The sequence below is a fragment of the Hyla sarda genome, chromosome 5, assembly GCF_029499605.1.
Source record: "Hyla sarda isolate aHylSar1 chromosome 5, aHylSar1.hap1, whole genome shotgun sequence".
In the NCBI taxonomy this organism is placed as follows: Eukaryota; Metazoa; Chordata; class Amphibia; order Anura; family Hylidae; genus Hyla; species Hyla sarda.
In genome coordinates, this window is record NC_079193.1 from 135475688 (window position 1) to 135490390 (window position 14703).

The following is a 14703-nucleotide window of genomic DNA, read 5'->3' on the forward strand; positions in this document are numbered from 1 at the left end:
CACACACACACACCCACACCCACACCCACACACACACACACCCACACACACACACACAGACCCACACACACACACAGACCCACACACACACACAGACCCACACACACACACAGACCCACACACACACAGACCCACACACACACAGACCCACACACACACACAGACCCACACACACACACAGACCCACACACACACACAGACCCACACACACACACAGACCCACACAGCGCAGCGATCCTTCTCTCCGGGCGCCCTGCGAGTGATGTCACTGACGGAGGGACGTGGAAGCGGAGGACGGCGCAACCGAAGACGTGGGAGCTGAGGCCGGGCACAGTGCAGGTGAAGGCCAGGGGGGTGGGGGAGGGAGAATGCTGACGGAAATGTGAAATGACAGCAGGGGATTTAGGAGTCTGCTGCGCCGGTATATGTAAGGAGCCCGGGCTGACATTACAGTGCAGCCGCCCGGGCTCCTCATACGGCCTCCCCGCTACCCTCACGGGGACACATATTTCCCCCCCCCCCCCCCTTGTCTCCCGCCCACGGCTCAGCTCCTGCAGCTACAGGACTACAACTCCCAGCGTGTCCTCACTGTAAGGGCATGCTGGGACTTGTAGTCTTGCAACAGTTCGCAGACAGATGGGAGTTGTGTGGCGCTGGCAAGTGAGGGGGGGGGGGGGGTATGTAAATCACTGCAGTGTCCCTGTAGCGAAGTGAGGGTAGCGGGGAGAAACTATGTCGGAGCCCGGGCGGCAGTAGCTTTTCCTGCTCCATGTTGGAGCTGGAGTAAATTTAGTCAATTTTTACGGCCGTTGCGACATTTTATTGCGCAGCTGCGACTGTCACAGTTCATAAATACCTGACTAAACCAAGTAAAGTTTTCAAACCCACGTACCGTAGTCAAAAAAAATAAATAAATAAAAAAAAATCGTCCTTCTTGCTCGCATAGATGATTGTCGCATGAAAAGTCACGGTGTCGCAGTAGTGACTTTTTTTGCGACAAATTTACACAGAAAAACTCGGGTAAAAGGGCTGATAAATGCCCCTCATAGATCTTTTACATTGTTCAATGGTTTCTTATAGGAAACCATTGATCAAGGATTCTGCCGCTTGACTGCTCATGCCTGGATCTCAGGCACTGAGCAGTCATTCGGCGATCGGACAACAGGAGGCAAGGTAAGGGACCCTCCTGCTGTGTCTCAGCTGTTCGGGATGCCACGATTTCACTGCGGCGATCGCAAACAGCCCCCTGAGCTAACCGGCAACATTTTAGTTTCACTTTAGACGCAGCGTTCATCTTTGAACGCCGCGTCTAAAGGGTTAACAGCACGCGGCACCGAGATCAGTGCCGCTCTCTATTAGCCACGTGTCGTTATGACGCAAGGCCACACCGTCGACCCGCGTTATAGAACGGGAGAGGACTCAGGACATACTGGTATGTCCTTGGTCCTTAAAAAGGGGTTATCCAGGAAAAAAATTAAAAAAAATTTAATCAACTGGCTCCAGAAAGTTAAAGGGGTACTCCGGCGCTAAGACATCTTATCCCCTATCCAAAGGATAGGGGACAAGATGCCTGATCGCAGGGGTCCCACCGCTGGAGACCCGTGATCTTGTACGCAGCACCCTGTTATAATCAGTCCCCGGAGCATACTCGCTCCGAGTCTGATTACTGGCGATCACGGGGGCCAGAGCATTGTGTCGTCACGGCCCGCCCCTCAATGCAAGCCTATGGGAGGCGGCGTGACGGATGACAGATGTCACGCCCCCTCCCATAGGCTTGCATTGAGGGGCGGAGCATGACATCACAGGGGCAGGGATGTGATGTCACAATGCTCCGGCCCCCCGTGATCGCCAGTAATTAGACCCGGAGAAAACATGCTCCGGGGACTGATAACGGGGTGCTACGTGCAAGATCATGGGGGTCCTCAGCGGCGGGACCCCTACGATTAGGCATCTTATCCCCTATACTTTGGATAGGGGAAAAGATGTCTTAGCACCGTAGTACCCCTTTAAACAGATTTGTAAATTACTTCAATTAAGAAACCTTAATCCTTTCAATACTTATGAGCTGGTGAAGTTGAGCTGTTCTTTTCTGTCTAAGTGCTCTCTGATGACACGTGTCTCGGGAACCGCCCACTTTAGAAGCAAATCCCCTTAGCAAACCTCTTCTACTCTGTGCAATTCCAGAGACAAGCAGAGATGTCAGCAGAGAGCACTGTTGCCAGACAGAAAACAACAACTCAACTTCAGCAGTTGATAATTATTGAGAGGATTAAGATTTTTTAATAGAAGTAATTTACAAATCTGTTTAACTTTCTGGAGCCAGTTGATAAAAAAAAAAATAAAAAAAAATCCTGGAATACCCCTTTAAGGTTTAATTGCTTCAGTAGGTCCTGATATATCAGCTTCCGAAGTTCCCACGTTCAGGGAACTGTGCAGTGGAGGCAGGACCCCCCCCCCCCTGGCTGGCTGCTTCTGTCTCCCTCTGTCACCACCTAATCCCACCCCCACTATTTGAATAGTCATAGTCTTCAACTCCACGTCCCATTAACCCCTTAAGGACCCAGGACGTACTAGAACGTCCTGGCACCCTGGGCTTTAAGGACCCAGGACGTACTAGTACGTCCTGGTGTTTCTCCGATCTCTGCTGCGCCCCGGGCAGAGATCGGAAGCGGATGCCTGCTGAAATGCTTCAGCAGGCATCCAGGGCAAACGCCGAGGGGGGCCATGTAGGCCCCCCATGTCGGCGATCGCCGCAAATCGCAAGGGAAATCGCCCTTGCGATCTGCGGCGATACCGGGCTGATCGGGTCTCTGGGACCCGACCGCCCGGTAATTTCGCATGATCCCGGCTGTCACAGACAGCCAGGACCATGCTAATGTATAGGAGCGAGGTGGCAAACCAGCCACCTCCTCCTATACCCTGCGATTCTTCAGTTAGTTAACCGACCAATCGCAGGGGGGGGGGGGCGGTTACTTCCTCCTGTCCTGCCCGGCCCCTGAAAGTCCGGAGAGGACGGGAGGAAGACCGGAGGACGCGGCGGGGGACGGGGGAGTGCTGGGGACCGGCCCCGGTACTTACCTCGTCCCTGAAGACCCGGATCGCGGCGAGGAAGAAGGCGGCGGCGGCGGCGACAGGTGAGTTGATCTTCAGCCGCGGTCGGGCCCTTTACAGCAATGCACGTCGCCGTAAAGCGACATGCATTGCTGTAATGGGACCCTGTAAACTACAACTCCCAGCATGCCCAGACAGCCCTTGGTGTCTGGGCATGCTGGGAGTTGCAGTTTTGCAACATCTGGAGGTCCACAGTTTGGAGACCACTGTGCCCTTCCAGATGTTGCAAAACTACACATCCTCAGCATGCCCTTACTGTCCAGGCATGCTGGGAGTTGTAGTTCTGTAACATCTGGCCCTTCAGATGTTGCAGAACTACAACTCCCAGCATGCCTGGACAGTTTTGGCATACTGGGAGTTGTAGTTTTGCAACATCTGGAGGGCTGCAGCTTGGACACCACTACACAGTGGTCCCCAAACTGTTCTCCTCCAGCTGTTACGTAACCACTACTCCCAATATGCCCTTCGGCTGCCTGGGCATGCTGGGAGTTGTGGTTTTGCAACAACTGGAGGCACACTGGTTGGGAAACATTGTCTGTTTCCTAACTCAGTGTTTCCCAACCCGTGTGCCTCCAGCTGTTGCAAAACTATAACTGCCAGCATGCACTGATAGACTGTGCATGCTGGGAGTTGTAGTTTTGCACCAGCTGGAGGTCCCCCCCCCCCCTGTGAATGTACAGGGTACATTCACATGGGCAGGGGCTTACAGTGAGTATCAGGCTGCAAGTTTGCGATGCAGCAAATTTTGCGCGGCAGCTCAAACTCGTAGCGGGAAACTCGCTGTAACCCCCCCGCCCGCGTGACTGTCCCCAAAAAACACTACACTAACACAAAATAAAATAAAAAGTAAAAAACGCTACATATACACATACCCCTACACAGCCCCCTCCCCTCCCCAATAAAAATAAAAAACGTCTGGTACGCCACTGTTTCCAAAATGGAGCCTCCAGCTGTTGCAAAACAACAACTCCCAGTATTGCCGGACAGCCGTTGACTGTCCAAGCATGCTGGGAGTTTTGCAACAGCTGGAGGCACCCTGTTTGGGAATCACTGGCGTAGAATACCCCTATGTCCACCCCTATGCAAATCCCTAATTCAGGCCTCAAATGCGCATGGCGCTCTCACTTCGGAGCCCTGTCGTATTTCAAGGAAACAGTTTAGGGCCACATATGGGGTATCGCCATACTCGGGAGAAATTGCCTAACAAATTTTGGGGGGCTTTTTCTCCTTTCACCCCTTATGAAAAGGGGAAGTTGGGGTCTACACCAGCATGTTGGTGTAAAAAAAAAAAATGTTTTACACTAACATGCTGGTGTTGCCCTATACTTTTCATTTTGACAAGAGGTAAAGGGGAAAAAAGCCCCCCAAAATTTGTAATGCAGTTTCTCCTGACTACGGAGATACCACATATGTGGGCGCAAAGTGCTCTGGGGGCGCACAACAAGGCCCAGAAGGGAGAGTGCACCATGTACATTTGAGGTGATTTGCACAGGGCTGGCTGATTGTTACAGCGGTTTTGACAAACGCAAAAAAGAAAAAAAAAAAAACACATGTGACCCCATTTCGGAAACTACACCCCTCACGGAATGTAATGAGGAGTGCAGTGAGAATTTACACCCCATAGGTGTCTGACGGATCTTTGGAACAATGGGCTGTGCAAATAAAAAATTTTGTACAGCCCACTGTTCCAAAGATCTGACAGACACCAGTGGGGGGTAAATGCTCACTGTACCCCTTGTTACATTCCTCAAGGGGTCTAGTTTCCAAAATGGTATGCCATGTGGGGGTTATTTTGCTGTCCTGGCACCATAGGGGCTTCCTAAATGCGACATGCCCCCGAGCAAAATTTGCTCTCAAAAAGCCAAATATGACTCCTTCTCTTCTGAGCATTGTAGTTCGCCCGTAATGCACTTCATGCCAACTTATGGGGTACCTCCATACTCAGAAGAGATGGGGTTACAAATTTTGGGGGGTATTTTCTGCTATTAACCCTTGCAAAAATGTGAAATTTGGGGGGAAACACATTTTAGTGAAAATTTATTTTTATTTTTTTACATATGCAAAAGTCGTGAAACACCTGTGGGGTATTAAGGCTCACTTAATTCCTTGTTACGTTCCTCATGGGGTCTAGTTTCCAAAATGGTATGGCATGTGTTTTTTTTTTTTTGCTGTTCTGGCACCATAGGGGCTTCCTAAATGCAACATGCCCCCCAAAAACCATTTCTGAAAAACGTACTCTCCAAAATCCCCTTGTCGCTCCTTCGCTTCTGAGCCCTCTACTGCGCCCGCCGAACACTTTTCATGGACATATGAGGTATGTGCTTACTCGAGAGAAATTGGGCTACAAATACAAGTATAAATTTTCTCCTTTTACCCCTTGTAAAAATTCAAAAATTGGGTCTACAAGAAAATGCAAGTGTAAAAAATGAAGATTGTGAATTTTCTCCTTCACTTTGCTGCTATTCCTGTGAAACACCTAAAGGGTTAAAACGCTGACTGAATGTCATTTTGAATACTTTGGGGGGGTGCGGTTTTTATAATGGGGTCATTTGTGGGGTATTTCTAATATGAAGACCCTTCAAATCCACTTCAAACCTGAACTGGTCCCTGAAAAATAGTGAGTTTGAAAATTTTGTGAAAAATTTGAAAATTGCTGCTGAACTTTGAAGCCCTCTGGTGTCTTCCAAAAGTAAAAACACGTCAATTTTATGATGCAAACATAAAGTAGACATATTGTATATGTGAATAAAATAAAATAAATATTTGGAATATCCATTTTCCTTACAAGCAGAGAGCTTCAAAGTTAGAAAAATGCTAAATTTTCTAATTTTTCATCAAATTTTGGGATTTTTCACCAAGAAAGGATGCAAGTTACCACAAAATTTTACCACTATTTTAAAGTAGAATATGTCACGAAAAAATAATCTCGGAATCAGATTGATAAGTAAAAGCATTCCAGAGTTATTAATGTTTAAAGTGACAGTGGTCAGATGTTCAAAAAATGGCCGGGTCCTAAGGTGTAAAATGGCTGGGTCCTTAAGGGGCACGGAATTTAATGGGCACTGCCAGATTTAAAAACTTTTTATATGTTGTACATCTTGGCAAAACATTTACCTTTCTAATATACTTTCTATATGAGAAACTTATTTCCTTTTTATAGAAACCATGGCTATATCTAAGCTGAAGCACAGGCATGGACAGAGTCCTGTAAGTGAGGGTGGGCTAGCACTCTTCTGTGCTCTTGTTCTATTAGAGTGCTAGCACACTCACTTTCTGGACTTTGTCCATGCCTGTGCTTCAGCTTAGATATAGCCATGGTTTCTATAAAAAAAAGGAAATAAGTTTCTTATATAGAAAGTATATTAGAAAGGTAAATGTTTTGCCAAGATATACAACAAAGTTTTTTGCCATGATTCTTTAAAGGAAAACTGTCAGATATTTTCTCCCGCACTATCCACAGGTACTGATAGATCGTGCGGGAGATGCTGACTCCAACGAACCCTACCTTGCCTGGATCCGCCCGGCCGTTCACCCACAATTGTAGTTTTATTCTATGTGGAAGTCTTGTTGTAACTGGCAGGGGCGGGGCTTCGGCAGCTTAACTGGCACTGACAGCGTCTCCAGCACGATCCATCAGTACCTGTGGATAGTGCGGGAGAAAGTATCTGACAGTTTTCCTTTAAGGCAATAACATTTTCTTATGAAGTATATTAGAAAGGTTAATGTTTTGCCAAGATGTACAACATATAAAAAGGTTTTTGTATCTGACAGTGCCCATTTAGTGACATGTGCAGTGGGTAACATTTTAAATGCTCCGCAGGAGATCAGTGGAAGGCAATATCACTGCCACCATATAAAATGACATCTGTCTGGTAGGCCAACCAATGAAGCCAAGCTACCCGATAACCTTATTATGGAAAACATCAAAAAAGGAAAAAAAGTATAACAATTAAATAGTAATTATTGATCTTGCCATTGAAATGAGCCTGAATAGCAGACAAACAAAATGAAATATTAACAGTAGTGCTTATATAAAGCAATGGACAAAATACTTGCTAACCACCCTTGTTTATGATCTCTTGCTTGTATGGCGGGGCTTGACAGGTGGCATTGGTGAATTTCATTTTGGTGCCTCAGTTGACAGCTCTGCAACCTCAAATTGTGCCCCACACTACCTGCTTCATTGCAACAATTGTTGTGTTTGGCTGGCAGACTAACAGCACGTCACCACAGCTGACAGAATGCAGAGCTCAGTTTATGCAGGACATTGACCTATATCAGTGGTCGCCAAAAAGTGGACCTCAAGCTTTTGCAAAACTACAACTTCCAGCATGCTCCGAGTTCTATTCTTACAACAGCTTGAGGGCCACAGATCTATTTAAGCCAGCATTTCCTCAACTAGGATGCCTGTAGCTGTATAAAAGAGTAGGAATGCACAGAAATGTAATCAACCAATAATTGCCAAAAGGACAATATGGCAAAACTAAGTTGGCATAGGTTACAGCATAAGGAGTGGTTATGAACAGACTTAGACCGCACGGCTGCTAAGGAGGCCCAACAGATATGCTTCAATTTGCCACTAGTGAACAGTCACATAACCACCAGCACCCGTGCAGCCATAACCACCAGCAAGAACACCTTTACCTTACCACCATTTATCACCTAACTGATTTGCCCTATCTAGGCAGATAAAAGGCCTAATGACCCGGCTGGCCAAAGAACTGATGTTCTGCTTGGGCTACAGGTTAATTGGCCAGCCAAGACACAGTATGTAACCCCCTTGTATCCTTCACCCCAAAATCAGTACCCATCCTGGGCCTATAAATTGGGGTGCTTTTCATAATACTCTATGGGTAATCCATTGTGTCAGTCACCTGTCATTCCGTAAACCGCTACAATCCCAGGTAATTTTACAAATGTGCAACTTTACCAAGGGAACACTTGTGATAAAGGTTATTTTGCTACATAACACAGATTTACTTTCAAATGAGCTCCTATTTCCCTTCCCATTATACTCTGAGCATTCCATTAGGTCATTCACCCTTGCTATTTTATAGAAACCAATTTTAAAATAACCCCAATGAATTTGAAGAGTATGGCTGCTAAAGATGTGTTAAATGGTTCAGACTCCACAGCAAATGTTGCTTCCCATTATAGTGTATGGGTATTCCATTCACTTTTCATTACATAGAAAACAGCTAGAATCCCAGGTATTTTTTATTTCTACCTGAGGAACACTTGTGGTAAAGGCCAATTTCCTACATAACAGATTTATGTGCAGATGAGATCATCTCTTCCTTCCTATTATACTCTATGGGCATTCCATTGTATCATTCCCCTGGTCATTCTTCAGAAAACAGGGTTAATCCCACTTTATCTGAATATTAAACAATGCCACCGAGTTTGGAATGTGTGCCCGATAAAGATGTATTACATGTCAAAGTTTTGTATCTAATTCAATTAGACTTTACTATTCTCCATGGGCCACTAGTCTCCATGGGCCACTAGTCTCCATGGGCCACTAGTCTCCATGGGCCTTCCCCTCTATGGGCCACTAGTCTCCATGGGCCTTCCCCTCTATGGGCCACTAGTCTCCATGGGCCTTCCCCTCTATGGGCCACTAGTCTCCATGGGCCTTCCCCTCTATGGGCCACTAGTCTCCATGGGCCTTCCCCTCTATGGGCCACTAGTCTCCATGGGCCTTCCCCTCTATGGGCCACTAGTCTCCATGGGCCTTCCCCTCTATGGGCCACTATTCTCCATGGGCATTCCCCTCTATGGGCCACTATTCTCCATGGGCATTCCCCTCTATGGGCCACTATTCTCCATGGGCATTCCCCTCTATGGGCCACTATTCTCCATGGGCATTCCCCTCTATGGGCCACTATTCTCCATGGGCATTCCCCTCAGGGCCACTATTCTCCATGGGCATTCCCCTCAGGGCCACTATTCTCCATGGGCATTCCCCTCTATGGGCCACTATTCTCCATGGGCATTCCCCTCTATGGGCCACTATTCTCCATGGGCATTCCCCTCTATGGGCCACTATTCTCCATGGGCATTCCCCTCTATGGGCCACTATTCTCCATGGGCATTCCCCTCAGGGCCACTATTCTCCATGGGCATTCCCCTCAGGGCCACTATTCTCCATGGGCATTCCCCTCTATGGGCCACTATTCTCCATGGGCATTCCCCTCTATGGGCCACTATTCTCCATGGGCATTCCCCTCAGGGCCACTATTCTCCATGGGCATTCCCCTCAGGGCCACTATTCTCCATGGGCATTCCATCCTGTCATTCCTTTTAGTATGTCCTGCAGTTTTGTCACACTTCAGAAAAAGCTTCCATAATATTACACAAAAAGCCGTCCCCATAGACTAATAAGGAATGTGCCTCCAACATATGGCGCTGCAGCCAAGCTGGAAGTTGTAGTTCTGCAGCAGCTGGAGCCCCAGCATTATTCTAGCCTGTATCTAGGTATCGGATATGACAAGATAAGCGAGTGATGGAAAGTGTGAACATGACTGACAGATAAAGTGGCAGCCAAAAGCCATGTGACTATCGGCCCCAGTGATGCTCCAGTTCATACCATGTTTTCACATCCTGCTGAAGGGTACTTCCCTGGGCACCTCGACTTGTGGCCTTACTGCCCTGTTCCCCATTCCATCCGGGGGCACAGCACACGTTTGTTTTGAGCCTCGCCTTTCACGTGCTCTTGTGTATGTGATGGCAGCGGCTCCTGTGCCCTCCTCTCACTCCTCCCTCCTGAGGAGACTTGGCAGCCGGGACAGCCATTGAATTCCCTCAGAATAAGCCATTGGCCACGAGGAGCCTCCCCTTCTCCTCCAGACGTGCTGACAGTTTCCCCCCGGCTGGTGACTCAGGAGGGAGGGGAGCCGTGAGGGGAGAGGGGCCGCCGAGCAGCCACAGGAGTGTAAACAAGTGAACTTCTTCCCCTCCACCCCCAAACTCCAGTGACACCGCCCGCAGATCCCACCTCCCCGGGTACACATCACACGGTGCCCACAGGGTGGCAGCCGGGACCGCACACGTGGAGAGCCGCCGTTACCAGCTGCTGATCGGGCTTTTCCTAAAAAGCAGGAGGGCAGCTAACTGGAGCCGCTTTGCCTCCGACATGATAAGTGTCACCAAAGACAGCACGAGCAGTAACCGCGCCAATGTGAAGGAGGGCAGCGCGTCCATCACCGGCCTCCGGCAGCGCCCCCCAAACTCCAGCGCAGTCATACTACAGTACCTGCAGCGGGGCTGGTGTCCGGGCTTCTGTGGGGGTCCTCACCGCAAGCACTTCCAGCACTTTACACTTCTTGTGCACAACTCCGGCTAGTGCCAGCGGCCAATGGTCCAAGGGTGCCGCTCACCCTGCAATCCCAGGACTCGGCGCCGCAGACGGCTGTGCTCTAGAGCTGCGCACTGCTCAGCTGACTCCGGACTCAAGATGCGATCCTGCCACCTCCCCCAGCCCTCAGCCCGGGCCTTATAAACCCTCCCCTCTCGGCTCACTACTAAATCGGGAGCGAGCAAGGGCGGTGCACAAGATGGGGCAAGGAGTGAGGGAGACGCCGGGGACGGGACTTGGGGAAGTGCGGCGCGGGACCTCACATGGCAGCAGTGAACCAAGCGCTGGCATAGACTGGAGGAGGGCGGGAGATGGGGTAGAATGCTGGCATAGACTGGAGGAGGGCGGGAGATGGGGTAGAATGCTGGCATAGACTGGAGGAGGGCGGGAGATGGGGTAGAATGCTGGCATAGACTGGAGGAGGGCGGGAGATGGGGTAGAATGCTGGCATAGACTGGAGGAGGGCGGGAGATGGGGTAGAATGCTGGCATAGGCTGGAGGAGGGCGGGAGATGGGGTAGAATGCTGGCATAGACTGGAGGAGGGCGGGAGATGGGGTAGAATGCTGGCATAGGCTGGAGGAGGGCGGGAGATGGGGTAGAATGCGGACAGCACTAAGTGCTCGCACCAGAACAACTGGGAGATGAAGTCACATATACACATGGGAACAGTACTGAGCATCATGACAATGGCACCTGGCAGGTGTGGGCTATATTAACCCCTTGGGGACAGAGACCATTATGACCCTGAGGACGGGAGCATTTTCTTCAAACCTGACCTCTATCACTTTAAGCATTAATACCTCTGGATGCTTTTACTTATAAAAAAAATTTGATTCAGATATAGTTTTTTTCGTGATATATTCTACTTTATGATAGTGGTAAATTTTCGTTGATACTTGCATCATTTTTTTGTGAAAAATACTAAAATGTCAGGAAATTTGAAGATTTAGCATTTTTCTAACTTTGAAGCTCTGCATGTAAGGAAAAATAGACATCCCAATTACATTATATATTGATTCACATCTACAATTATGGACATTTATCAACGGGTTTAGTCAGGTTTTCTTTACTATAATTGTCGTAACTGCGACTACGCGATTTTTCGTGCAACATATTGACTGGAAAGCGAGAAAAGAAAGTTTTCCAAAAATTAACTACATAGTAATAATTTTAAAATGGACTACGGGTAGTCAGGTATTTATTAACTGCGACAGTCGCAACTGCGCAAAAAAAAGTCGCAACAGGGTTAAAAATTGACTAAATTTACTCCGGCTCAAACATGGAGCAGAAAAAGCTACTACCAAAGTAAAAAAGGAAAAATTGCTTACGTGAAAGAAAATTATCAACAGGCTGAAACCAGTTGATAAATAAGTTCTTTACTTTTTTTTGCTTATGTGTGACTTATTTTATCAACTGGTTTCAGCCTGTTGATAATTTTCTTTCACGTAAGCAATTTTTCCTTTTTTTACTTTGGTAGTAGCTTTTTCTGCTCCATGTTTGAGCTGGAGTAAATTTAGTAAATTTTTAACACTGTTGCGACTTTTTTTTTGCGCAGTTGCAACTGTCGCAGTTAATAAACACCTGACTACCCGTAGTCCATTTTAAAATTATTACTATGTAGTTAATTTTTGGAAAACTTGCTTTTCTCGCTTTCCAGTCAAAATGTTGCACGAAAAATCGTGTAGTCGCAGTTACAACAATTTTGCGACAATTATAGTAAAGAAGACCAGTTAAAGGGTATTCTAGGATTTTTTTGTTATTTGACTATCCTACAGGGGCTGTAAAGTTAGTTTAGTTCATAACATAGTGTCTGTACCTGTGTGTGACCGTTTTCTCACAATTCTTCTGTGATTTTTCACTCCAATATGTATTTTTAACAGCATACAAAATGACTGTTGTCTCAGATTTTTCCCAGGTTGCAATGCGGCCGACACCTGACTCACTAGTCAGTTGATGACAGGGAGCCTGTCTGCTTTTGAATGGATAAAGCTAATTTATGTTTCAATGGGTGGGGTGGCTGGTGTGTGGGAGGGAGGAAAATGGAATTATGGGATTTGTAGTCAAAAAAAGAAAAACTGAAACAGGAAATACCAGTTCAGAAAAAGCTAGCCACAGTATTATGGTAATCTCATAACATAGCCATTTATCCCCAAGACAAGCACAGACCCTTCCTAAGCATGTCCATTACTAGACATTAATACGTACTAAAATCACCTTATGGTGGATAACCCCTTTAAGTTTTGAAGTGAATATGAGGGTCTTTATGTTGGAAATCCCCTATGATGGAACCCATTTTAAAACTGCACCCCTCAAAGTATTCAAAAAGTTTGTTAGCCCTTTAGGTGTTTCACAGGAATAGCAGCAAAATGGAGGAGAAAAATCTAAATTTTTTACACTAACATGGTATTGTAGCCCCTTTTTTTTTATTTCATTTTTGCAAGGGGTAAAAAGTAAAACTGTCCCCCAAAACTTGTAATTCATTTTCTCTCGAGTAAGGAAATACCTCATGTGATGTAAAGTGCTCTGTGGGTGCACTAGAGGGCTCAGAAGGAGTGGATTTTGCTGAAATGGTTTTTTGGGGGGCATGTCGCATTTAGGAAGCCCCCATGATGCCAGAGCAGTAAAAAAAACACACATGGCCTACTATTTTGGAAACGATACCCCTCAAGGAACGTAACAAGGGGTAAATTGAGTCTTTATACCCCACAGGTGATTGACAAACTTTTGTTACAGTGGGACGTGAAAATAAAAAATTTGATTTTTAACACTAAAATGCTAGTGTTACCCCAAACTGTTCATTTTCACAAGAAGTAATAGGAGAAAATGCCCCCCAAAATTTGTACCCCCATTTCTCTCCAGTAAGGAAATACCTCATGTGGATGTAAAGTGCTCAGTGGGTGCACTAGAGGGCTCAGAAGGGAAGGAGCGACATTGGGCTTTTGGAGAGTGAATTTTGCTGAAATGGTTTTTGGGGGCATGTCACATTTAGGAAGCCCCCATGATGCCAGAACAGTAAAAAAAAAAACACATGGCATACTATTTTGCAAACTACACACCTCAATGAACATAACAAGGGGTAAAGTGAGCCTTAACACCCCACAGGTGATTGACAAACTTTCGTTAAAGTGGGACATAAAAATTGGTGTTACCCCAAATTTTTCATTTTCACAAGGGGTAACAGGAGAAAAATCCCCCAAAAATATGTAACTACCCCATATGTGGATATAAAGTGCTCTGCAAGTGAACTACAATGCTCAGAAGAGGAGTGCCATTGGGCTTTTGGAGAGAGTATTTGGTTGGAATGGAAGTCGGGGGCCATGTGCATTTACAAAGCCCCCCGTGGTGCCAGAACAGTGGACCCCCCCCCCCCACATGTGACCCCATTTTGGAAACCACCTCTCACAGAATGTAACAAGGGGTGCAATAAGCATTTACACCCCACTGGCATTTGACAGATCTTTGGGCTGTACAGTGGGCTGTGCTAATGAAAAATAAAATGTTTCATGTTTTACGGATGACTGTTCAAAAAAAAATCTATCAGACACCTGTGGGATGTTAATGCTCACTGTACCCCTAGTTACACTCAGTGAGGGGTATAGTTTCCAAAATGGGGTCACATATGGGTGGATCCACTGTTATGGCACCATGGGGGCTTTGTAAATGCCCACAAGCCTTTAATTCCAGCCTAATTCTCTTTCCAAAAGCCCAATGGCGCTCCTTCTCTTCTGAGCCCTGTAGTTCGCCCACAGAGCATTTTACATCCAGATATGGGGTATTTCCTTACTCAGACGAAATGGGGCTACAAATTTTGGGAGGCTTTTTTCCTATTACCCCTTGTGAAAATGAAAAGTTTGGGGTAACACCAGCATTTCAGGGGAAAAAAAAAACTAAATTTAAATTTTCAAGTACAAATTTAACGAAAATTCTTCAAAGACCTGTGGGGTGTTAAGGTTCACTATACCCCTTGTTACGTTCCTTGAGGGGTGTAGTTTCCAAAAGGGGGTCACGTGGGTGTTTTTTTTTTTTTTTTGCGTTCATGTCATCTCTGTGCAAATCACCAATTTAGGCCTCAAATGTACATAGCGCCCTCTCACTCCTGAGCCATGTAGTTCGTCTGCAAAGCATTTTACGTCCATATATAGGGTATTTCTGTACTCGGAAGAAATTGCGTTAAAAATTTTGGGGATCTTTTTTCTCCTTTTATTTCTTGTGAAAATGAAAAGTATTGGGCAAC

At 46.6% G+C, this 14703-nt stretch overlaps 1 protein-coding gene across 3 annotated transcripts in view; it reads right to left on the reverse strand.

Moving 5' to 3' along the window:
• GRB10 (growth factor receptor bound protein 10) overlaps positions 1-14703 on the reverse strand; it is a 395303-nt gene that overhangs the window by 340772 nt on the left and 39828 nt on the right. The window contains exon 1 of one of the 3 annotated variants that reach the window (XM_056520326.1): positions 10367-10835. The exons of 1 other annotated variant lie outside the window; for it this stretch is intronic. The gene's annotated coding sequence lies outside the window, so the exon portion shown is untranslated. Of the gene's footprint in view, positions 1-9700; positions 10836-14703 lie in introns of those variants that run through there. One more of the 3 variants, XM_056520327.1, reaches the window with a different exon arrangement.